The sequence below is a fragment of the Pagrus pagrus genome (assembly GCF_965226575.1).
Source record: "Pagrus pagrus genome assembly, chromosome: 4".
In the NCBI taxonomy this organism is placed as follows: domain Eukaryota; kingdom Metazoa; phylum Chordata; class Actinopteri; order Spariformes; family Sparidae; genus Pagrus; species Pagrus pagrus.
Genome location: NC_140188.1, coordinates 3,215,098 through 3,240,929, shown reverse-complemented (window position 1 = coordinate 3,240,929; position 25,832 = coordinate 3,215,098). Strand labels below are relative to the sequence as shown.

Sequence of the window (25,832 nt, the reverse complement as noted above, 5' to 3'; positions counted from 1 at the left end):
CACACACGATGCACACACACTTCATTTTGTGTGTTTTTGTGTTTGTGCTCTGTGACCCATCTCTCAGGTTGATTGCTCACCTAATTAACTGACATCTATACAAATGAGACCTGATCACTGACGCATGTCCCTCCTCTCCCTCTCTCTCTCTCTCCCTCTCTCTCTCTCTCTCTCTCTCCCTCTCTCTCTCTCTCTCATACTATCTTTAACACTCTCCTTCAGTCTCCTCGCTGTCTTTACTCCTGCCATCTGTCTCCCTCCCTCCACCACTCTTCTCCTCTCTCTGAGCTCATGTGGGATGTGGTCCTCCATATTCATGCTGGATGTTTTGTTTTGGTTTCCTCTCGGTGCCTGTGGGAGTTTGCAGGCAGTTCTTGAAGATGCTTTCAGGCATTGTTGCCTCTGTGAAATGTTTAAAGCAGCATGGAAAGTGAAAGCCTCTCATCTGTTAATCTCTCTCTGTCTCTCTCTCTCTGTATCTGCAGTCTGCCAGTGAGTAGCAGCTCTATGTGGATCAGGAGTTAAAGAAGGAGCACCTGAGTCTAGTGGTGAGTCGGCTCTCCTTCCTGCCTTTTCTCTTTCCGTCTCTGGTCATATTCCTGTCTCCTGGGAGTCGCAGTAATTGGGCCAGACGCAGCCATCGAGAGCAAACAGGGTGAGAAGAGGTGCAGCATCTGTTCTGGGTGCAGATTGTGTAATCCTCACCTCACACTGTTCTGTATCACATCCACCTCCAGCCTGTCACAGTCACACAGCCGTCTACAGATTAGTTTCCTCTGCTGGTTCTGGCTCCAGACAGATCATGTGTTTCACATTTACACACTGCAAGCCTCCCTCTGTCTGCCCTCAATCACTCTCTTGTAAACTTGCATGCAGCTATAGTTTAACTTCCATTTACTGAGTTGTGACGTATTAGTGGGACGTTTAAACCGACTTCACTTGAAGCTTCATGACTCTGATACAGCTGGACCAGCCGACAAGAGCGACACCAGATCTTGAAATCAGACTCCCTAACAACTTGATATTTCGTCCTGCGTCACACATGCCCCTCTTCAACCAAAGCGAACCAAGTGCTGGTTCCACCGGTTTCAAAACCACCAGTGAGTGGTACCGCTTTGCTGGTCTAGAACAAAGAACCGCCTATGTCACGGGCTGGGGGCGGGGTTAATGTGACCAAGGACTAAATAAAACCGCTTATGATCACGCTGTCTTTTTAAAAAACAGTGCTAGTGTAGCGCGTTCTGACTTCATGGGAGAAATAAACCTGAATAACCTGAAGATAGAAGACAGTAAACTCACTATGTCTCCAAGTAAAAATCCATTAAACAACACTGACTGCTCACCGGTCACGAACTCTTCATTCAGCAAAACTTGCTGCAGGAGAAGTAACTGAGCTTCCTCCTACTCGGTCATCTCAACGCCTACCTTTCCAAATGTTGTCCGGCAGAAGAAATCATCATAAAAACATCCAAACAGTCTCACAAAGCAGACTATTACCTGCACATAGACGTGAGGAAGGTCAGGTACACAAATTAATGACAAACGCAGTTCACAGACCTCGCTGAAGCGTGCACTGCTACGTCTGTCAGACTCCTTCTTGAATCTCTACATCTCTGCTCTGGGATCGATGCTCTTATAAAAGATACCTAAACTCAGTAATTTGCAATAAATGTGTATTTTATCATCAACAGGGACACAGTTTGAAGTCACTGCTGTGTGCTATCACCAGAGTTTAGCCTAAAAAGCTCCTGATTGATATGAACTTCTTCTACGTCTGCCTGTCAAAGGCACATGTGAGCTACAGCGTTGATGACGAGGCTCTTTCAGTTCTCAGAGCAGCAACAGCTCCTCATGTGACGTGTGTGGGAGGACTGAGAGGTGCCGAGGCAACAACACAAACTTCGTCAAGCTTCTGAGATTTATTATAACAAAGAATATGATGAGGTTATACAGCCGCGGCCTGAAGAGGAGGAGAAGTTAGGTGCTGCTTTGACCAGGCAGACTTCAATCAGCGGGTCGTTTGGCGCTGACAGGTATTATCCAGGTCCAGAGAGTCGAGAAGTCTGGCAGGGAACCTTCACCCCGCAGAAGTAAACCTGTTCTGCTTCGGTTTGAATCTTTTTCTCGGTTCTTACGTGTGAACGAGAGAGAGTGTGATGGATCTAGTGAGGCACAGTGAGAGACCTTCAGCTGTTTCTGCAGATGAGGTCATTAGTGAGAGTGTGTGTTGGAGCTGCAGGAGGCAAATCACATGTAAATGTATGTTCCTCACCATAATGGAGGTGGATGGTCGTCAGTGTGTGTGTGTGTGTGTGTGTGTGTGTGTGTGTGTGTGTGTGTGTGTGTGTGTGTGTGTGTGTGTGTGTGTGTCTATCCTACAGCACTTCTCACCTTTTACACTTTTATCACGTTCAATAATAAAAATCGTAATAAAGATTTCTCACGTCGCTGAACTGAGTCTGAGTCAGATTTTAATTATTGGATTTACTCAATTATCTGACAGACCAGCACATACACACACATATGAATACACACACGCACACACACACAGTCACACATGTGTGTCAACCAATGACCAAGAGGTTGAGGGCTACAGCAATGCATTCTGTAACAGCAACAGTAATGGCTCATTAGCTTTATCCCACGGCAACCCAGCCAAGTGGTGATGAATGGGTGCCGGTGGGTGGTCATTACCGTGTGTGTGTGTGCGTGTGTGTGTGTGTGTGTGTGTGTCTTTGTATTACTTTGTACTAGTTATGTCAAGTGAAGTTTATCTATAGAGCACATTTAGAAACAACCAAAGTACTGTACGAATCAAAGTGAACGCCACGACAACAGAGAACAAAATGACATCAGAAGCAAACAAACAGAACAATAAATGGCGGCTATAAAGAAACAACGTACAGCGAGGAGGTTAATGTGGTGGTAACTGTCTGGGCTCATTAAGGCTCAGCGTCAGATCTGCATCCAGCCTTCTGTTCGCACCCTGCGATCATTTCATCCATACGTCTGCACGTTTTTCTGAAAGTTTACAGATACGGAGCAAAACCTCCGTATACCGAGAGCTGCAGCCACATGAGCACAACGAACAAACAGCGCGAGTCGTTTCTCTTTCAGTAATGACGCGAGACTTCTGGCCTGGTCGTGGAGGTTTGGTAGTCCTGGATGCCAAACTGGTCCTTAAGACGGTGTAATAAAACACAAACATGAGCCTCAGTGACTCGCTGCAGCGTTTGATTCATAAGTTATGTATTTATAATGGTGTGAAGATGAGTCATGAATATTTATCGTGTTTCTTTTTCTCTTCTTTTTTCTCATATTTGTGGGTGTTTGGTGATTTTTGCATAATCGCCTGTCTGTGTGGTCATTAATGTTAATATTCACACACACACACACACACACACACACACACACACACACACACACACACACATCCTCCAGCTCTGCCCTGACACACCTATTATATCTCCAGTTACTCTCCATCCTCCTCCTCTCCTCTCTCCACACCTCTGCAGCCACCTCCTTCTCATTTGTTCCTTCACTCTCTCCTCTCGCCTCTTCTGCTCTTCACCTCTCGGATCTGTCTCACAGATGTGTCTGCTTGTGTGTCGTTACGTGTGTACGTGTGTGTTCACCAGCTGTGCACATCATCACGGTGGTAAACAGCCTCGTATTAACCGACTGGGCCGTCGTGTGTCGGCTGAATTCTTCTCAGCAGCCAGATGTGACACTGATGGATGCTCTTATGGATGCTGTTAGGCAAAGTGTGGCGCCGCTGAACATAGTGTAGTGTGTGTCTGCCTGTGTGTGTGTGTGTGTGTGTGTGTGTGTGTGTGTGTGTGTGTGTGTGTGTGTGTGTGTGTGTAATTGATGAGGCTGATGAGTCTCAGAGGTGTGGTTCAGTAACAGAGAGCACATGAAAAGGACATATTAGCATATTTTATAAAGTGAAATATTGGAGGAAGTTAAAAATGGAAAACCTCAGTGGACGCCTGCCGTCTCTGCTCTGACTCTCAGCACTGTGGTAACGTTATCATGTAGGTCGGATCTTTAAGATCTCAAGGTCTACACATTGTGCTGAACGACATCATATCTTGTCGTGTTTGTTTGTTGATGCCTTTTATTGTTTTTAGGGGTATTTGTTTTCTGACGAAGTGCGTTGAATATAAACAGGAAACATTTAAAATGCATATTTGCAATGAAATACTCAACCTATAAGATTAAAGAGGTCATATGTCAGGTTCACACTTTTATTTGGTAGAACAGGTTTACACAAAAAAATGCTTCATAACACAATAAAGGAAAGGCAAAAACCCTAAAAGGAGAATATGACCTCATTAATATTTGTTTTATGTCCAGCACTTTGAACCTGAAACAATGAGAATGATGAACTTGTGTTTTAGCTTCTTCTTCTTCTTCTTCTTCTTCTTCTTCTTCTTCTTCTTCTTCGTGTTCTCTTCCTCTTCTTCTCTTCTTCTTCTTCTTTGTCTTCTTCGTTAAAAACAAGAATGTCTCTGGCTTTAAAAGGCTCGAGCTTGGTTCATCAAAAATCTGAAAAACTCAGAAAGTGAAATGAAAAGAAAGTTTTCTCCGACCGACTGGGGCAGAGAAGTCATTACTCCCTTTTTCAGAAACATAATTTGATTTCTTATTACGCCGTCTGCTCCTCCGCTTCAGGACAAAGACACATGATGGATGGATATGAGCAGAGAGTTTACCTGGTGCTGTGGAGTGAATGGGAAGAAGAAAAAATCAGACCTTTTTTACTTTATATCTGAAATTATCTTTACTGTGGGGCATTTTTAGATAATTAAAGTAACAAATGTGAAGGAACAGGAGCTCAGGGATCAGCACGCTGTGTGAGAACAGTGATGGATGGTGGAAAAAGCACATGTTAGGTGAGACAGATGCATTTGTTCTGTTATATTACCAGCTGTGTGGTACAAGCTGGAGGAGAGGAGGGAGGGAGTAACACCAGAGAGAAGCTACATGAAGGAAGGCGAGAAGAAGATAACTGGAGAACAACTGCAGTGATTAAAGAGATAAAAAATGAAACTATGAAAACGTCTCTTTGAGCCATAAGTTTCTCATATTATACATTAAAATGTGCTCGTTTAATACCTGCAGTGCTTCAAGCTGAAAACATAACATTCATTCATTCATTCTAACATAACATTTGTTAGAGAGTCGAGCTTTGACCTGAGGCCGGACTGATCTGAAACATCTCTCAGCTGCTGTCGAGGTGATTCAGTCGAGTTTGTTGGTGCGAAGCTGTAAAACAAAAACAGACAAACGGGCTGTTACTGTGTACTATGGTTAAATAAAAACACTTTACTCCAAAAACAAAAACCACTTTCTTCTCTTCTCCCTCCTCTCAGTTATAAACCAGGAGCTACAGCACATTTTCATCTGTTAACGTCATTATTCCCTCCTGTCGCTGAGATCTGTTTAAGTTGAGTCTTATCGAGTGGAGCGCAGAGGTAAATTATTCATGTGGCTTTGCTTCTCTGTGCACGTATACAGGTGTCAAGACTCAGAGCTGAAAACGTCTCTTTGAGTTTTGTGCAGGAGGAGATTCAGTAGACTGAGCAGGTCGTGTTGTTCAGAACGATTCACTTTTTGATTTAAAAAGGAAAAAAGACTAAATGTAAAATGTTGTGCATCATCAACACAGAGGAGAAGATGTGAAACAGTCCGAGGGCTCCTTCAGTATAGGTCGCCTTTGTCACAAATATTAAGTGTTTGTCAGGTGAATAAGTGCAGCTGCTTCATCTGTAGATCATGTGATCTTACTAACTCATCTTGCTTGGCTTCAAACTGTCAGATTGTTCCTGGAAGTTCATAGCGGGCGATTTTAAATGAGTGAACACAGACTAACTCGACTAACTTGTACGTGAGATAAACAAGACAGAGAGTGTAGCTAAAAAAGTTTTGGAGAAAGTCGAGGAGGGAGTGTGTCACACTGGCAGGTCATGTGTGGGTTCACACAGTATTTTGTAAACAGCTGCTGAGGTGAATCCAGGTGTGACTGAGATAAACTTATTGATTTGACCGGTGGGCAAATCCACTTCATTCAAGAGGAACAGATAAACAGCGTGTGGACGAGATGAGACGAATGAGACAAGAATTCAACAAAGGAAAGAATCGATACCGAGGCGAGGCCGAGGGACGTGTCCTGCAGCTTTGAGAAGATAAAATGTGGATCCACAGACGAGGAGGAGCTTCTGCCTCTTTGTTGATCCGACTCCATCTGTCAGGTTGAATTATAACCCTTCACATACGGATCGACAGGCTGGCCGGCTAATCAATCACACAGTGCTCTCCACGCTGTCTCTCTCAGACGGACCAGAACAGAACCGGCAGCGTCGTTAAAGTTCTTATTTTTAACATTTTTATGGAATCGATCAAAGCTCATTTTGGGGATTCACAGAAAAACGATGTAAAATGTAATCAAGTGCAATTATGTCTCATTCATATCAGCCTCTCTGTCTGCTGTTCGCTCGCTTTACACCCGATCGAGAGCTTCATTAAGTGAACGCCTCCGAAAACACTTCATCCTGCTTAAACTGGTGAAACGTGGGCTGGTTTTAACTGCGACGCAGGCAGAGGAAACACAAAGTGACTGACTGACAGGATCACTTATCACACACGTCCACAACATGTTCAGCGTTCCTCTGTCAGTGCATCACTTTTACTTTGTTTTTTGTAAAGGAAAGGAAGTGATGACACATGACATGAACTCACACTCCCACGATGCTTTGTGTTTTATTGATGCAAAAATGGCATTTCTGAGATCTCAATGTACCGCTCACTGTTTAAATGTGCATCGTGTTGAGCGCTGAATGATTTCAGACACAAAAACAATCGTTACGTTGTCCGACATTCAGACCACGACTTATGAATCTGGGACAGTTCGGCTGACAGAAGCCACAGTTCAGATGCTCCCTCGTATTTATATTTACTATGACAAGAAACTGCATGATGTTGGCAGGCCTGAACTCCATTGTTAGCCGGTCGCTGCAGACTTGCTGCTAAGTGACCATTCAGAGCAGGATTATGAGCATCTCTCCGAGCTGTCAGCTGCAGCAGTGTTGGGAAAAAAAATGGCAGGCTGCCTCCAAACAAACTGCTTTGTGAATATGACTCAGAGGAATCTTTGTTGGTGACTGTGAAGAGAAACTTTACTCGGCTGGTTGTGAAGCTGCGAAAACAAAACATTTTCTCTCCAAAAAGTGTCGACTGTACGAGGTACTTGTATTGTAGCACACCGAGAAATATATATGTGTTTACATCTTGGGCGCTTTACGTTGCCGTCAGACAGCCCTTTCCTTTGGCACTACATTCCCTCGACCATACAACATCCGTATTCCTACGCAAAAGCACAGCTGAGCCTGTCACACACTGGATTACTGCAGATCAGTGGGTGTCTGAGGCAATGAAAAGCACCATAAATGTTCAAATTTAGCGTACACTTAAACGGATATATATATTTTTAGGTGGCTAAACTACATCTTGCTGTCGCTGCCGTTTAGCAGTACGATGCTCTGCTTCTCTGCACAGGTGGAGAGCTGGTGCTCATCTACTGCAGGCAACACACTGACCAGGGTCTAAATGCTACAGCCCGACATCAAAACACCTGAACTATCCCTTTAAGCACAAATGCTCAAACTCCTGCAGACAGAGGAGAAGTCGAGGTGAGAGCGAGAGGCGATGGGTGGAGGTGAGTTAGTGCTGATAGATGGGAGGTTTTACCAGGTACTCTGTGGCCCCACAGAGACACACAGGAAGCAAAAATACACACAAACACAGAAAGAAAAGAAAAAGCTTGTGTGCACCTCGGCACGAACAACAGCGACTCTCAGGCACAGCTGTAACTCCCTGACTGAGGAGCTATTTGGCAGCAGCCTGAGGACTGAAACTGTCTTTATATCCGAACACAATGAAGAAACACTCAACAGACGGAGCGAACACGCAGCCCAGCCTCTCTTTACCTCCTCTGCTTCTCCCTCACTCATTTTTTCCTTGACATTTTCCTCTCACGCACTATTTAACTGAAATTTGTGCTCTGATTTTACATTGTAGTCATTCAGCCGAAGCTCTTATCCACTGTGACGTACTGTCCAGTGAGAGCATCGGTACTATTAGCTTCTTCTTCTTCTTCTTCTTCTTCTTCTTCTTCCTACAGTAGATGATCAGTGTTATAAGTAGGTACTTAAAGCTTCCTGACTACATTACTGTGATGTGGACTGATGATGCAGTCAGTGAGGAGTGCAGAGGAGGATGTAAAAAGGCAGCGAGGGAGGATGAAGGTTCATGCAGAGTGCTGCATTAAGTGATGTTGTGTTTCTAACTCTGACTGAAGAAGGAAGAGATGGTTACACGTTTTTTAGAGGTTTTGACAGGGAAGTAATGATAATACATCTTGTCAGGGACACACAAATATTCAAATATGCTCAAAATGTCCCCTCAAATATATTAATATCAAAAATATTAATAATGCTATGCAGCTACACACTGCTTGGCAAATGCACCATCATAATAGCTCAAGTTTAATTATTATTTCCACCTGTTCTCGTATGACAGTGTCCTACACTCCTGCATGTGCTTTGTCCCAGTGGTGTTGCCGTACCCATACAGAAGACAGAGGACAATCAAAGTGTCTCTATTCCTTCAGATGCATTAAAAAGTGGAAAACTGGAATGTAATCTGAGCGTTACGTAGACTATATAAATCATGATCGTGATCATTTTATTAATTCTTGCAGCAGTCTATGTTTGCATCTTTCAGACTGTCTCTGCCGTCCGTCCTCTCCGTGTCTCTCTGCTCTTGTCTCCTTCCAACAGAACGAGGCTCAGCGTGCAGACAAGAAAATGATTGTTGAGAGACCAATTTGCTCCCTGATTTAGCCTCACTTTGCCTTAATGAGGGAGAGAGTGTGTTCGTTAGCCTCCCTTTGTTATTTGTGCCTCGTCGTGTAAGCTGTGGTCCCAGTGGACGCTGGGAATACCTCAGTCTGGTGCTGTGATGGCGGATCAGTGATAGTCATGATACCTTCACCTGTGACCCATGAACCTGTTTACCTGTGGAAGGATCCACAACTGTCCCAACTTGTTTGTAAGAAACAAAAATCAATGATGTGATAAAACATTAAATTACAATTGAGCATGTGTTGAAGAGGATCAGCAGATTATCACACAGCATCCAAACTTCTTTGGACTCAGGGTTGTATTTTTCTTTTTTAAAGATTTATGTCCTCACCGGGATCCGATGAGCAGACAGACGGAGTAGAGGAGTCAGAAGATACGTTGTTGGTTTTGATCTTTCAAGTTTTATTGACAGAAAATATCAAATCTTGCCAAAGTTGTTTCAAATCAACTCATCCTGCGTCTGATGTAAGTCAAGAGTTTGGTGTGAAAGTATTTGACCCCGCTGGATTAATGAGCGGGAGGACTTAAAAAGTACTACAAGGAACTTTTATCTGCTTATGAAACAGTCTTGTTTTAATTCTGATCCTTCTGATACAATGAAAACTATTTTTTATGGCACAGTGCTGAGGATGAATGTTGGAGTTTCACAGCCTGAGGAAAGAAGCTGCTCTGTAGTCTGGTGTGTAAAACTAAGTTTAATTTGTTTGCTGCCAGAATCAACAAAAAATGAAATTTCTTGGAAGAAGCTTGAACATTTCTTTGGGAACACAAAGAGACACAGAACAACTGCAGAGACTACGAGGACACACAAATTGACCTCACAGGGACCCAAGAGTATCTTAAAGAGTCGAACACAACTACAGAAAGACAGAAAACTACAAAGAGAAACAAAACTATCACAAAGTGACCACAAAGAGTCGGTCAGTATGTTTACATGATGTTAGAAACTGGACCTTTAAAGTCCATGTCAACATGTTAGTCCGACTGAAATCGAATTTCTCAAAGTCGGACCAACACCGTCGTCCGTGGCATGAATCAGTAGCGGGAAGCCGGGAAAAACAAAAGAAGAGGACGACGACGAAGATATTAATACAAATATATTATGTAACGCACAGCGCCAGAAACTCATCCATGTTTTCACCATTCGCTGTGCAGCCCGTTTTCGCTTGTTTGGTGTGTGACATGATAGGTCAACCAGATGAAGGTCCAGTAGCAACAAATACTGGCAGCAGCAGATGCGACGGAGGTTTGGCTGATCAACCAAACATCTAAAGAAGAGAAGGAGAGAAGAGGAAGAGGAGCTGAAGAGGAGCTGTGGGTCAGCACTACTGGCTGTTACAAATTAGTTTGAATTCAAATTAAATACAAAACTTCAGGCTTCAGTGACTTTTAAAAGTTGGCAGTTAAAAATGTGGTTTGAATCACGAGCACCTTTTCATGAATAATACATATAGATTGCTGTTTAGCTCTTAACAAACTGCCTCATTTGTATCAATCGGTACAGCCCAGAGGTGCGAACGCGTCGCCTCTCTGGAGTTCAACGCAATTAACAATTAATGTGTTGAAACAGTGAGTCCCACCAGAACTAATGTCCCGCGTCCTGTTTGCTTTCTTCAGAACAACAGAGTGATGAATGAGATGAAAAACAACATGGAGGATAAGTTCTCGGTCGTTTTAGAGATTGTCAGGTACAGAGAACGACACACACACACACACACACACACACACACAGGACAGTGTTTGGACCTCACTGATCTCTCTGTATCAGAGCTGAGCCGCTCAGGTACGTTTCCTCCTTCTGCTGCTTCACATGCAAAGCCTTCACCTGCTGAACCTCACGATGGCTCTCATTATAAAGAAGCTGCAGGATGTGCAGTGTATTTGTCAGGGAGGTTAGTGCTGCTATTGATCACTAAGAATATGTTGTGGATGTTATGAAGCTTTAAGCCTCAGTGAGCCGTGAGGTAAAAAAAAAAAAAAAGCTGCAGGCCTCCGACTCATCGTTAAGGTGGACAACTTCTTAAACCGTGCACTGCTGGAGATCTGCTCGGTCCACAGACTGCATTGACTTTCATTTGTATTAAAACAACAGGACGTCATGAATCCGACAGTTCGCTTGGATACAGATGCAGCAGCTTCTCTTCTGCTGCTGCTTTTCTGAGGAGGCAGCTGTCTGTTTATCTGGAGACTCGCTGTGGGGGTCTCTGTAGATAAACTCTGTGATGGTGGACACATGAAGCTGCTCCAGAGGAGCTTAAACAGATCGGAACAATTCTCAACAATGAATAGGTGTAAGCCACCCTGTGTGTATGTTTATGTCATCTGCTGTATGTTTCTCTGCCAACGAAAAGTGGCTCTAGAGAAGAAGTATGAGCGAAGAAGAGCAGCAGCCGGCCGACCACAGCTGAAGTGGTTGGTGTGTTTACTGGGAGACTGCAGGTCACAATCCCCTGTGTTAGCGCTGTCGCTACCTCTGATGCTACCAAGCGGACCAATCACATTTGTGCAGTTACATTTCTGGGCAGGTGAATGTCAGGCGACGGCATATTTTATTTGCACACACGTAAGATAACATGACATCAGATAATTCATTTATTTCCGTTACAGAAAAAAAATATATGACATCATTTGAGAAAATACAACAAAAACACACAATAAACAGATAAACTAACCAAACAATCGACAGGGGTCCAATATTTCTGATAAGTTATCTGGTAATTTCAATGAAACTAAATTCTAGACTGATAGTAGAGAAAATGTCGAGCACATATATTTATATACAAACACATATCTGATGAATATGAGGTAGATTCAATCAAGCTTTAAACATCTCTACACCGTCATCAGAATGAGGGTTCATCCCTCCGGTAGAGTTCAAGGCACTTGTTGTTCTGGCAGTATGACACGTAATATGTAGGTTTTCATTTCCTGTCTGTAGTTGTATTAATACGTCTTGCACTTCTCTCTCTAAATGCACTGTGTTTATATGTTTCTCTCTTTATACTCACTATATGACCTGATGTTCCCGACATGTCATTGAACACTGAGCAGGATTGAATCAGGCCTTTATATACTGACTGCACGTGATTCTCTATTCACTCCTCACACGTCCGTATGAATAATTCAGACACTGGAAATGTTCTTCCATGTTCTTGAGTGGCCGTCGTCTGTAACGCCGTCCAAGATTTTTCTAGTTGGTTCTAGTTTATTGGTGCACGAAGCACCAGCGAGAAGCTTTTTGTTGAATTAATGAAAGTAAATGTGAAGTGTTTTAGTGACTTCAGCAGCGCAACACTTAATGCTTAATGTGTGTGTGTGTATGTGTGTGTGTGTGTGTGTGTGTGTGTGTGTGTGTGTGTGTTTGTGTGTGTGTGTGTGTGTGTGTTGAACGTTGCTAAGCAGCTACTTGTTGTTGCCCGTCCTGTTTGTTCTGTGTTCTCTGAGGATTCCCGTGAGAGAGACAGAGGTCGAGATATGAAACGATCGGGAGAGAGAATAAGACACACACACACACACACACACACACACACACACACACAGCTGGGTCGGTCCCGATCCAAACACCTGATTGGTTTGTTCTCAGAAGCGTGACTTAAACAATAACAGCTCACGGTCACATGGTGCATCTTCTTCGGAAAATGACTGAGTAATTAGACGTCAGCAGCCTGAAAGTGGAAACTTGAAGTGACAGTGTCGTTCGCTGAGTCGTGTCTTCTCAGGGGAAATGAAATAATAGACCACAGAAGAAGACGCTGGGCAGATGGCGGATCGTTTGGTAACAAAAACAGACGAATGAAACGGTAGTGATGTACGGAGTTAAGATTTACTGGAAATGAAAAATGAAAAACAAAACAGTGAAGCGTTAGGAAAAATGAATGACCACGACTGGATAAAGAAACGCTGGTATCCACTCTTAGATTCACTTCAAGATCCTTCTGGCACTAAAACGTGTCCTTACATTAACTAGACAATCTACCGATTCATCACATGCTGCACACAGTACACTGTTTATACAAATATAATCAATCACACCATGTTTTCCTTCTTCTCTCTCGTCGATTGTAGCACAGAGATCACCAAATACTGCCGCAAGGAAGACAAGTAACCCAGCAGCGTCGACGTTTCACATAAGTGTCGGGCGGCTCTTTACAAACAACGACGTAACAGAGCAATACGTCTTCAGCTCGGAGGGTCAGGAGCTCCCAGACCTCAGTGTCCCCCCAGTTAGAAAACAGTTTCTGTTCTTCTTCATTAAGATAAGTGCTGCTAGCTGCTTTTTCTGCCATCACGCTGGCTCACTCTTTTTTAAACAGATGTAGATTCAGTGTTGTTGCTGCCGGCTGCCGACTCAGAGGCAGAACAAAAATGACCCGCCCATTCTGTCTCCGTACCTCATGTTGAGAGCTGCAGGGTTGATTAATGGTGCAATGGTCCCGCCTCGAACAGGCTGCATGAAAGATGCTTCTGTGTCTCCATCTTTCTGTCTATTTACTGTTGAATGTTGGTATTAATAGCACAGTTATAAAGGCAGTTAAACGTAGTTTTCCTCTACATATAATCCACACAACGCTGCAGCGATGGGGCGCAGAGTAAAGTGCAAAGACAGAGCGTTGCGTAGCTTTGCATCATGAGTGTGTGGCAGGTAGAAGCAAAGTGTCAGGAAGCATTTTAGTCAAAACAACAAGATCCTCGTCAGCGTCTCACTCAACGCTGAAATCATTTATCAACACAGCGTTTTGGTGTGTTTAACCTTCATCATGATGTGGGCAGCATCACAACACTTCCATACTACACATACTGTAGGAGCAGCCTGCATCCAATCATCTAATCAGTGTGTCATCGGTCAGAAGATATGATTAAAGAGGGAGACAGAAACATGTTAATGTGTGCATCACGACGCACCTGTCACAGATTCAGGTGTGCAGATACTTTTAGTGTATACAGGAAGTTTTCCTGCTTCAGACACACTGAGTGAAGAAGGATCTGGGCTCATGACAGCTGTCGTCCTTTCTGACTGTGCACTGCCAACAGCAAAAGTCTGAATTAAAACTGACTGAACTTTCAGCACAGCGGTGAAATATAATGTCATGTCAGCAACACCAACACCAACACACCAGGTGATCATGTGAGGTGTTTCTCGCAGCAATCCCATGATCCTCTGGGTGTCACGGTGTGAGGGAGGTGCAGTGTCACAGATTAAACAGACGGCAGGAGGACGAGAATAATATACCACCAGAGAGAGAGAGATGGTCCACAGGCAGATAAAGAAATACATCAGCCATGTTTCTAAACATGTACGTGTGTGTGTGTGTGTGTGTGTGTGTGTGTGTGTGTGTGTGTGTGTGTGTGTGTGTGTGTGTGTGTGTGTGTGTGTGTGTCCTCTCACATCAGGTCATTAATCACACTAACAGGCTGCTAACGCTGCTTAACCAGGTACAGGCTGGATGAATACACTATTCATGAAGCTGCTGTGATGGATGTGTGTGTGTGTGTGTTGTGTGTTAATATGTATGTGTAATGTGTTTGTGTAGGTCACTCATGATGAATGGGACACAGCAGGAGGTGTGTTAGTGCTGCTACTGGTGTGTAGAGTGTGAAGCTGTTTATTAGATAATTAATATTTAGTGTGTTACTCTGCAGGACGACCGTTTCAGTTTGTTTGCCTTCGCTGCTTTTACTTTATGTTAAAGAATAACTGGTTTATTACAGTTTTACACAAACAGGATGACGGACGGTCAGATAATCAGACAGGTTGTCCTTCATTTTCTCTTTTGAATATATTTCCCTTAGCTCGAGGTTTGTTTACAACCATTTGCCTAACCTTGACCTAAACCTCCCCACGGGGTGGAGATCTAAACTTCTCACGAGTAATTAATCACCAGAGGTCCACACATTAACTACTCAAGTAGAAGTACAGATACTTGTACACAAATGACTTTCAACTTTTTTACTCCTGTAAAAATACGCCAAATAAAAATAACACATAATTCCCCTCAAATGCAATTAGACTAAAGTAACGAGGCTGTTATGAAAATGTGAGGAGGAGAGAAGTCATCACATTTTATGGTAAAGACTTTGTTTAAGGTGACGGTTACGGCAAGCAGTGATTCAGTGATGGTGAGTAAGTTTCCAGGAAATTAATGTGATGGAAACACGAATATGTGTGTGTGTGTGTGTGTGTGTGTGTGTGTGTCCTGCTGATTACACAGATGCCTCCTTTTGTGTTTTTGCCAATCTCTGGTGACATCACCTCCCAAAAGGGCACCACACCCACACACACAAACACAAACACAAACACAGAAACAGTAGAGCGGTGAAGTCACGGCCCGTCCAGCGCACCACCATCGGACCTTAATTCAGAAAAGATATGTACGGTAGTCATAAAACTAACCAGGTATGAGGCTATAACTAGAAGACTGACTGCAGCTGTTAAAATGACCAGACTTGTTGTGATTTTCACCTTTTTTAATCCTTTTTCTGTGTTGAGGTGACGGCCATTTTGTGGCGTCTTCCATTACATCTGCCGGCCTGGCTCAGCCCAGCTCATCAGCCCAGCACGGCGGGGTAGGGTCGTCTTGTGTCGTGGTCAAAGGACGCTAACAACGCTCCATTATTCCATTTCCTATAAATTCCTCACAAGCAAACTCCTCCGTTGTTTAGTTACTTAAAAGCTTTTATTAAGAAGCAGCACAATCAGGAAATGCTGCGCTTGCATCGGTAACTTCACGCGACTCCTGAAACAGCTGAACGCGATGAAACAGTGAAATACAGCAGATATTTAAAGTACAAACAGGGACACTGGAGATAAACTTAGAATTTCTGTCAGACTTCCTGCACAGACATGAGGCGCACTTCCAACTTTTAACCAGAAGTACCAGAGGAAAAGCTCCACTGGTGCCGCTGACGTATGTTGAGCTGGACTATGTCGTCACTGGGTGGTTTTACACAAAGCTTAAATAATATTTTACTATCTTTACGATAAACTGCGACTTTCTTGACTTGGAAAATGATCTCTTAAATTCATTCATAGCACAATTCAAGCAGAAAATGTATCTGTGTCTCCTTGTTGACTACTGGACACGTTTCTTCTGAATGGAGCAGACAGGAAGTGGCAGGACTTCACCTCTCCATGTAGATTAGGGACTATTTCTTTAGTTCTGATCCAAACGGTTCGTTCAGTTTAACCCCGTACTGGTGTGGAGGCGTGTTTGATAACAGATAACTGTGTGTATGTTTGTGTAGCGTGAAGGAACGCTACACTTCATTATGCACCCCTGTGTTGTATAATGATAAATGACCTTGTTACCGTGTATGAATAAAGGGACAGTCAGTGAAAAAACATGTTTTTGTAATTATAAAGTTGTGTATTATATTGAAATCAATTCATCAGATAACTTCTTGATGTCTCTCTGATGATTCCCCCCCATCAAGTCAACAACAGATGGTGTTATCACCGCGTATACAGTACACACACACACACACACACAGATACACACACACAGGTGCACACTGCATTATTTCCCTCAAAGCCTGAATGAATCGTTGACATCGCTGACAGCTGAGTTTCGTCGACGTCCTCTTGAGAAAACACTTATCATCATTCCCTCCAAGAAATTAGTGTCATCAGAATTTACAGTCTCTCTGAACCTCCGCCAGCTGCAGCTGATATTACAGAGGAGTGTGATGAAGGGCAGGCACTCATCACATCTCCTTGAACTCTCATTGAGATGAGAAAGTGGTCACAGTGGGAGTGTGTGTCAGGGAAAAGAGAGGAAAATGGATGATGCGTTCAGGCCCGGGGCGCTGTTAGACACAAAGGAAGGTAACAGCTGTGTAAACACAACATAATTTAAGTTTTACATCAAATTTGTAAAAGAAAACTCATCTGTAGATTTATCTTTTTTTAATTAATCATCTATATAGTTGAATATTTGAATCCTGTCGCTGCATCTCTGTTTCTCTGTGTGGACCCAAACATCACATGATGGACATATGTTGTCACATGAAGACGTCCTGTCCTCCTGATCAGCTGTGACAGACAGACTCGTGGGTTCATGTGTTCACCACGAAGTTCACGTTAAACTTCGAAGCGTTGCTAATATCTGACAGGCGTCGTCTTGTGTGTATCAGAAGACCAGTAAAGTCGTCTTTCTTTGCTCTGGGAGAGACACTTCCTTCTGACGTCTGTGTGAAGGTACGTTCTCCAGATATATTTCATCCTCAACCCAAAAATGTTTTGCAAACAGTGCTGGAAGACACGACACATTTCAACTGTTTGTAGCAGCTTTATCTTCTGGTGTCACCTTCCTTTGTGTCAACACATAATACAACTGAAAGTCCTCCATTCAAACTGATTAAATCCAGATGTAACAGCTGTTTGACGGTGTGAATGTTTTCCACATTAACGCGGTGATACAGAAAAATAATGCAAAAGCACTTCACTGCAGCAGACATGAGAGTGCAGTGTGTGTTTGTCTCCTCTATCTGATAATGAACTCAAAGATAAATAGAAATCATATTATTAGTTTCTTTTCTTAATCAAAAGGAAGCAGAACAATGATTTGCTGAGAACTGGAGTACGAATTGGAAAGAGACTTCATGATGATAGCAGCCAGTTTGTGATGAAGAGAAAAGTCTTTGTGCTGCAAACAACTAAAGGTTACAACTAAAAGATCAAGTCCTTCCTGTCACATCCTGATCTCATCTGACTGAGTGGTCCACTGCCTCTGATCTGTAGATTAACGCTCCCAAGCTTCAAACACTTTTAATCTAGTCCACTGGATGTTTGGCAGCGGCTGAAAGATCGAACAAATAGTCCTTCAAACAACGAGATGCTGGGAAACGAGGAGCAAACAGAGCGAGGGAGGGAGGGAGGGGAGCTGTGTGCTTACCGGCTGAAGGACATTTTTACCTGGCAAAGCAGGATTTTATATGTTTGGATAAAGCCAGCTGAAGGACGAGTTCGTGACAACTCGGCGCCAATTTGCATAGTGTTTAGGAAAATGAACAATAAGAGGGAGAAGAGGAGAGTGACAAGCAGAGAGGACAGAAATAGGCCGAGAGAAACAGCGGGGACAGAAAAGCCTCTCTTCTAAAGCACACTGCTGCCCCGACCGGTACTGTGTGCTTTTAAATCAGCAGAGACTCTCGGTCTGATTTACGAGTACCTGAGTGGCAGGTGTCCCTGAGTCACTGCTCTCTCAGCCTTTGCCAAATGCTTCACAACAAGAAGCTTTTAGCCCTGATTTTACTCTGCAGGATAATTATTCAGCTGTTAGCGACAAATAAATACTTCAGAAGTTCAACAGAACATTTTGACTTTGAAGCTTTTTCTTTGAGATTTGCTGTAACTGCATGTGAGTGTTGCTCTGATGTGACGATGTTGTGTTGGTGTTAGTGTGTTGTATTGTGATGGACAACCAGGAAATAATGTAAGCAAGTTTGTACGTGGCAGAGGCTTCGTACTGATGTTTGTATAAAACGTGCCATGTGACAAGTCGCACCATCTCCAACTGTGTTTGTAGCAACTAAAGCCGGGTGTATTTAAGGAGACCTCCAGATGTTTCCGACAGTTTTCAGACGACCACAACCAAATATTTTTCACGGGAGGTCGGGCCGTCTCCAGCCCTGTTTGTGGCCATCGAAACCAGGTTTTTTGAAGGAGACTTCCAGACATTTCCAGCCACGTTTGGCCACAGAGCATTCTGTAAGCGCAGCGCTGAGACGAGAGAGAAATAAAAAATTCAACCTGAAAAAATGAAGTTGCAACATAAAGAAACGTACAGCTTGAACTTATCTGAGGTTTTGCAGAAACATACTTAGCAAGCATTTATTCTGGTGATTGTGTTGTTTGAACCTAATCGGTTGTATAGACGAGGAGGATTTAATTTGAAGCTGGCATGGTGTGAAAATGAAAGCGACTCACTGCTGCTTCGACACCTTTTCTCCCTGAGCTCTTCAGTTGTTTTGTTGTAGTTTCTGAGTGAGTGTGTTTGTTGCTGTGGAAACCTGAACTCCTCATCCTGCCCCGCCACTTTCAGCACAAATTACTTATTGATATCAGACATCGATTTGTTATTTACGATGTTATTTACTTAGCGGGGAGAGCGGAGGGGAGGAGGGAGCCTTTAAACGATAAAACTGAGACAAAGTGTGCGTGATTCAGCCTGACAGATCTCATTACTGTGAGAGAGGAGAGGAAACATCTGATCAGTCTTTATTCAGTGTTACATTTAAATCTCTTGATATGGAGTCAGTATGGTGACTGCTGGTGTGCAACCACAGAAAGAGGAGCAGTAGTCGGGACTCAAGAGTCAGTAGTCGAGGCTAATTAATGGGGCTGTGTCAAAATGTCATGTTGCTATAAAAATGTGACGTGCTGCACATTAGTACACACAGAAAACACCAACACTACGTATCATTACGTCCTAACATCTTCAGGGTCAAGTTAAAATCAGCTTAATGAGAAATATTTTGTATTGGTCGTCTGTTTGACTCAGCTCAGGATCCACTGCTGCAAACAGCCCGACTGATAGAAGCTGCATGAATGAAAACATAATTATGAATATTATGTCCAACACACTGGACTGTTAAGATCTTCTGCAAGCTTGTTGCTACTCTGGCTTATACTTACATGACTCTTTTTATTGTGTCGGGATGTCCTGAACTGATCCTAAGCTTCAGTATCAGCGCTGATCCAGGGACGAGATGTCCAGGAAAGAAGTTTGTGCCAAAAATAACAAAATGTCTTGTTCTTTTAAAACTACGTGTTTACGTTCTGAACCACGAGTACACAGTCGTGATCATTACATTACAGCACGAGACCGCACCAACCTTTGTTTTTGTCTCAACAACACACCTGTAAAGTTTCGCTGACACTGACAGAAATTGTATGTAGGTATTGACGTATAAACTGTTCTGGTAGTTTCCACTATAAAACGTGTCTTCAGAAACACATCTTGCTCTGGTGACACACTTACACAGACTCACAAAGTGAACACATCACCAGCAGACGCTGTCGCAGCTGATCAGAGTCACGTCCTCTCTCTGCTGAACTGGTTGTTGCAGCGCTGCTCTCCTTAATGACAGCAGAGCTCCACAGTGAAACATCTCACTGCATATTCAAGTGAATATTACAGTGTGTGAATGTCGCTGAATGCTGGATGTGAATGTTATTCAGTGGCATCAGTGATCACTGTTCTGACACACGACAGTAAAATCCATGTATGTGTAACTCAGCAGCTAACAAAGCTGTTATCTCTCCTCTGCACGAAGCAGCTTCTCATTAACGTCCAACACAGAACATCTCCAAACCAAAGTACGTTAAGCTTTTCAACTCTGTACTTTTGAATCAGGACCTTCAGCGTTAGTGCTGGCGGCTGTGGATCGGGAGGTAGAGCAGGTCGGCGGTTCGATTCCTGTTATCGACGTGTTACTGTTGTGTTGATCCTCAGCAGTGCGGTGTTGTACTCAGTCTGTCAGCCTGTTATTCCAGCTAGCCTCAGGCCAACACACAGCACAACCCACAGCTCAGGTGTGTGTGTGTGTGTGTGCAGCTTCACACCGTCTTACAGTAACAAGTTTAACTTCACCTTTCCTCCCACTCACCACCAAAATGATTAACAGGAGCAGACCTGTCAGCATCAGCAGTCGTTGTTTAATACGCTGTTAAATGGCTGTTTGATGAGTGGAGGGTTACAGGCAGAGGCTAATGAAGGCTCTTACTGTGACATGCATGATGGGAGAGAGAGCTATCTGCAGAGACAAGAGAGTGTGTGTGTGTGTGTGTGTGTGTGTGTGTGTGTGTGTGTGTGTGTGTGCTCCTCTCTCCCACAGAAAACACTGCTCCTGAAACGCCTCATCAGTAGTCCCGCCTTTAATTCTGTGACTTCATGACATCACACTGTGTCACCATGTCACACATCATTTACGCCTCGTCGCTGGTTTGACGTGAGAGAATTGATTTAGCACAGCTGCTCTGTTGTTGTCAGCGGCGCTGGCTCAGGCCTGTGTGAGCTGACCAATCAGAGCGGAGTGGGTATTCAGGGGGGAGGGGCACATCGTTCAGGGACACTTTCAGGAAATAATAAATGTTGCCGGTTGTTTTTTTTGGTTGTGAACTGACCCTTTAAAGGTTGTACAGTACATGCTGTACAGTGTGTGTGTTTTGCTGAGCGAGCTTGAAACGCCTTCGACCTCACTGCTGCACTGGTTTCTCTCTCCAGGGAGGTCCTGTGTGTGTGTGTGTGCGGTGTGCGTGCGGGTGTGTGTGTGTGTGTGTGTGTGTGTGCGTGTGTGTGTGTGTGTGTGTGTGTGTGTGCGTGTGTGTGTGTGTGTGTGTGTGTGTGTGTGTGTGTGTGTGCGTGTGTGTGTGTGTGTGTGTGTGTATGTGTGTGCGTGCGTGTGTGTGTGTGTGTGTGTGTGTGTGTGTCCGTCCCAGAGCTCAGTCTGCTCCTGGTGATGAATGAAGCCTCGCTCTCTTTTTTTACCCTCTCTCTCTCTCTCTCTCTATCTCTCTCTTTCCCCCCCCCCCCCCCCCCCAGTGATCGATTGCCCCACCAAACCTCTGCCCTAGTCGCCATGGCAACACGCTGCGCCCGCACTCTGAAAGACTGTAAACACGTTCAGGACCTCGGCCCGTTCCTTCGTCCTCTCCTCCACCCTCTCCTCCACCCTCTCCTCCCCGAGCCTCCATCCTCTCCTCCACCCTCTCCTCCACCCTCTCCTCCCCGAGCCTCCATCCTCTCCTCCATCCTCTCCTCCACCCTCTCCTCCCCGAGCCTCCATCCTCTCCTCCACCCTCTCCTCCACCCTCTCCTCCATCCTCTCCTCCACCCTCTCCTCCCCGAGCCTCCATCCTCTCCTCCACCCTCTCCTCCCTGAGCCTCCATCCTCTCCTCCACCATCATCCTCTCCTCCACCCTCTCCTCCCTGAGCCTCCATCCTCTCCTCCACCATCATCCTCCCCTCCATCCTCTCCTCCCTGAGCCTCCATCCTCTCCTCCACCATCATCCTCCCCTCCATCCTCTCCTCCCTGAGCCTCCACCCTCTCCTCCATCCTCTCCTCCATCCTCTCCTCCCTGAGCCTCCCTTCCTCCACTCCTCTAGTTTATTACTCGCCCCCCCTCGCCTCGCTCCTCCTCCCCCTTTTGTACTCCTCCACCTCGCCCTCCATCACTCCCTCTGCCATTTTGATCCCTCCTTTTATCCCTGATCCCCGTCCACTTTGATCGTTTTCCCATCACTCCTTCTTCCAGCTGCCCTCTCCTGTTCTCCTTTACCCCTCTTTAATCAACCCTTCATCCCTCCTTCAGCTCCTCCTTTTACCTCGTCTTCCTCTGCCGGTCTACCTCTCCCATCATCACTCCCATCCCTTCTTGTATCCTTCTTTCTACATCCTAGTGCCTCTTTTATCCCTCCATCATCTCTTCTTCTCTCCCTCTGATAAACCTTTGTACTCCCTCCACCACATTCGTTTCTCCTCTCTCATCCCTCTTTCTCTCCTTCCTCTTCCATCCATTCCTTCTCTTTTTTTTCCATCTCTCTCCTCTTCATCCATCATATCGACTTCACAGCAAACCTTCCTCTGCTCACTGCTCTTTGTGCAAACTGCTCCTCTTTTGGAAACCAAGACAGAAAGAGGAGGTGATGGGGAGGATGATTTGAGAGAGCGAGATCGTGACTGTGCTCTGTTTGATCAGACGATAGCTGATCCTTTTAATCATCGTGTTTCATTCAGTTTAACTTCCAAATTACATTTTCTTTAATGGAAGGAAATGCAGGAAGGTGAGTTAATGAAAACTAAGTGAAGGTAATCCTTAACTGAACAATTAAATTCTACTTTCTGAAGTCGTCTTTATAACAGAGCGTTCAAAGATAAACCTCAGCAGGGAAACGTGTCTGAGTTTTGTTTACATCCTCATCTGGTCTCACTTTATTATCACAGCTGAAATAACTGACTGGCTGCTCTGTTGGCTCTTTTTATTTTCAGTCTAACCTTTTTTTCATTTTGCTTTTTGAAAAATGTTCTCTGCATTATTATGATTCATAATAATAACAATCCCTCCATGCAGATATTTCAGTCAGGAGGGACTTCTTGCTTGAATGCATGAATTTTTATTGCAGTGTGCACATCAGATGAGAAATAAGAGTCTTTGGCGACTGGGCCCATCATGGATGGATACATCCATTTTATTTAAGAGGGAAGGTGAAGCTGTGCAGCCATGAAACCCCCCGACGCTGGTGGTGATGATGGATGTGATGAGGTGGAGGTGGACCGGGTGGAGGAGGGTCGCAACGATTTTGCCCTGAAACGACAGTCAGCTGATTGATACGTCGTGAGAGGCAGAGTTGTGAGCGAGTGAACATTTAGATACGCTGAGCTTCAGCAAACAAGGGTTGCAGCATCCTTCTGAACAACTGAAGTAGCTGTGACTCCATGCAGCTCGTCCAGTGTAATCCAAGCCCTGAGATCCCAAAATGATTTTAAAAGACGGTATTTACACCCTCGATTCACGGCCGAGCTCCTGCTAACACTTTCAGCTGAGCAGCTGCAGTGAAGATTTTGGCGTAGAGTCATAGAGACTAAGTCATAGTTGACGTAACGGTTAGAAAAAGCTTCATTGTTGTCAAAACAATATCAGTCAACCCCACATTCACCGTCCTGCGGCTGGAAATCCTCGTGCTACAAATTCCTGGCAGGAAATAATCCCGAACTAGTCAACTTGTGCAGGATCTGAACAAAAGGCAGCTGCAGCAGCTACAATCATTGTCTTCTTTGTGTGAACGAACAAATCATGTTTTCAGTGTGTGAGAGAGGAAGAGAAAGTGTGTGTACGGCGATGAGTCGGCTGCCTTCACTCAGCCTCCATTGATGAAAAGGAAAAGATACAACAGAGGAGGAGGAGGAGGATGAGGAGGAGAGACTCTTGACCTCGCTGTTGATTGTATATGTTGATGTTTCACTACACATGTACAGACTGTATTCATCATTTCATTAGAGCCGCGTCACGTCCGTCTCTGTGTTTTACTCGAACATCTCAGCTGATAATTGGCTGACACAGTCCAGCAGGACAACAGGAGCCTGCAGCGACTCCTCTGATGCTTCCTGAGAACAAACAAACGGTTCAGGACAGACGCTGTGCAGCACATTTCACCCTGACAACACCACTCTGGTGTGATTCCTGTTGGCAGAGCTGTTCTGAAGTCCTTTAGTGTCCCGTCGTGTTCAGGCCTCAGCAGACACAGAGCAGCAAACAGAGAGAGTAAACATGTTGTGTAGTTACACAAACTCAAGCGCACACAATCTAAATATCTGACTTCCTGTGTCAAAAGGTTTGTTTTTCTCCGCTTGAGGAGACGTGCAACATTTGGAGAGGCTGACCTTGTTATTGTAAAACAGCAGCAGGACGGCTTCACTGCAGCTGTTCTGGTGGGATGTGAAGAGCAGTGCTGCTGTGTAGATGCACACGATGCTCCAGATACTGTTAGAGGTAAACAGCAGGACAAAAACAACTCAATCTGCAGAATAAATGTTGGCGATGTACGTTTCTGCAAAGGATTTGTTCAAACTTCTTTATGTTGCAACTTTATGTTACTACAACACTGTGCTTATGTTCTGATGGCACAGAAAGCACTTGGTTAGTGTTAGAAAGAGATCATGTTTTGGGTTTAAAGAACTGGTTTTGTTGCCAAAAATACGCCTCGAAAATGTTCCAACATCTCGTCAAAGGTATCCCAGTTTTCGCCACCACAAACGCAGCCGGCCTGTTCCAGCATCTCACCAGAATATCCTGATTTTGTCCTGTGAACATCCCTGGAAATGTCTTAACGTCTCATCAAAAATACCCCAATGTTATACAGCACAAACACGGCTGTTAAATTTCCCGACGTCTCATTAAAAATATCCGGGTTTTCTTGCCACGAACACGCCACCAACAACCTGAAGAAAGAAGTTCAGACCTAAACTCACAAAACAATAAATGGCTCTTTCAGATCGTTTGTTTTTGTGACGTCTCCTTCATGTCACAGAAAACATACTCATGAGACTGATGAGAAGAGAAAGCTGTGCAGAAATAGAGAGAAGACGTTAAGAAAGCAACAGAATTATATTTTCCGGTGTGTAATATTTAAACAGACGGTGCTGGCAGGTGCTTCAAAGATGAAGCATTAGAGGAAGAAGAGAGAGGTAGAAGATGAAGGAGCGAGGGTTCAGTCCATCTGTCCACCGTTTGGTTTCACACTGAGGTTTAAGTCTCACCAGTTGGTGCTCACACACACTCACACACACACACACACACACACACACACACACTCACACACACACTCACAGTGTTGTAGAGAAGCACGAGACAGGACAAAAAACACACACACATGCGTAACATCAGTCAGCTTCTGTCAGTGTGTGTGTGTGTGTATGGCGTGTGTGTGTGTGTGTGTGTGTGTGTGTGTGTGTGTGTGTGTGTGTGTGTGTGTGTGTGTGTGTGTGTGTGTGTGTGTGCGTGTGTGTGTGATTGACAGGGGAAGAGGAGAGTGACATTTGGTAAATAATCCCGGCTTTGCATGACTCAAATCAAAACAAACAAACAAACAAATATAACCGTCGTGATGTCAACCTGTTTTTCTGGAGGCCATCATGGTGACTCGTCCTCGCTGCCAGATTCCTCCCGTCGCTCTCCCTCCACCTCCCTTCTTCTTCTTCTTGTTCTTGTTCTTCTTCTTTCTTTCTGTCTTTTCATTCATCCCTCTTCCATCTCATTTAAAAATCTTCTTCCACCCTGCCTCCATCAAACGTCTCTGCCTCCCTCTGCATGTCTTGCATCTGTTTGTACGTGTTGTTTCGGGCTGCAGCTAACGTGAAACAACACGCACAAACAGCTTGTGTGACAGTTGTTTGGTCTAAAAAT

The 25,832-nt window shown here is 44.3% G+C and overlaps 1 protein-coding gene across 3 annotated transcripts in view; it reads left to right on the top strand.

Moving 5' to 3' along the window:
• slc8a2b (solute carrier family 8 member 2b) overlaps nt 1-25,832 on the top strand; it is a 143,809-nt gene that overhangs the window by 81,576 nt on the left and 36,401 nt on the right. Inside the window, exon 3 of one of the 3 annotated variants that reach the window (XM_084350049.1) lies at nt 486-548. The exons of 1 other annotated variant lie outside the window; for it this stretch is intronic. The gene's annotated coding sequence lies outside the window, so the exon portion shown is untranslated. One more of the 3 variants, XM_084350051.1, reaches the window with a different exon arrangement.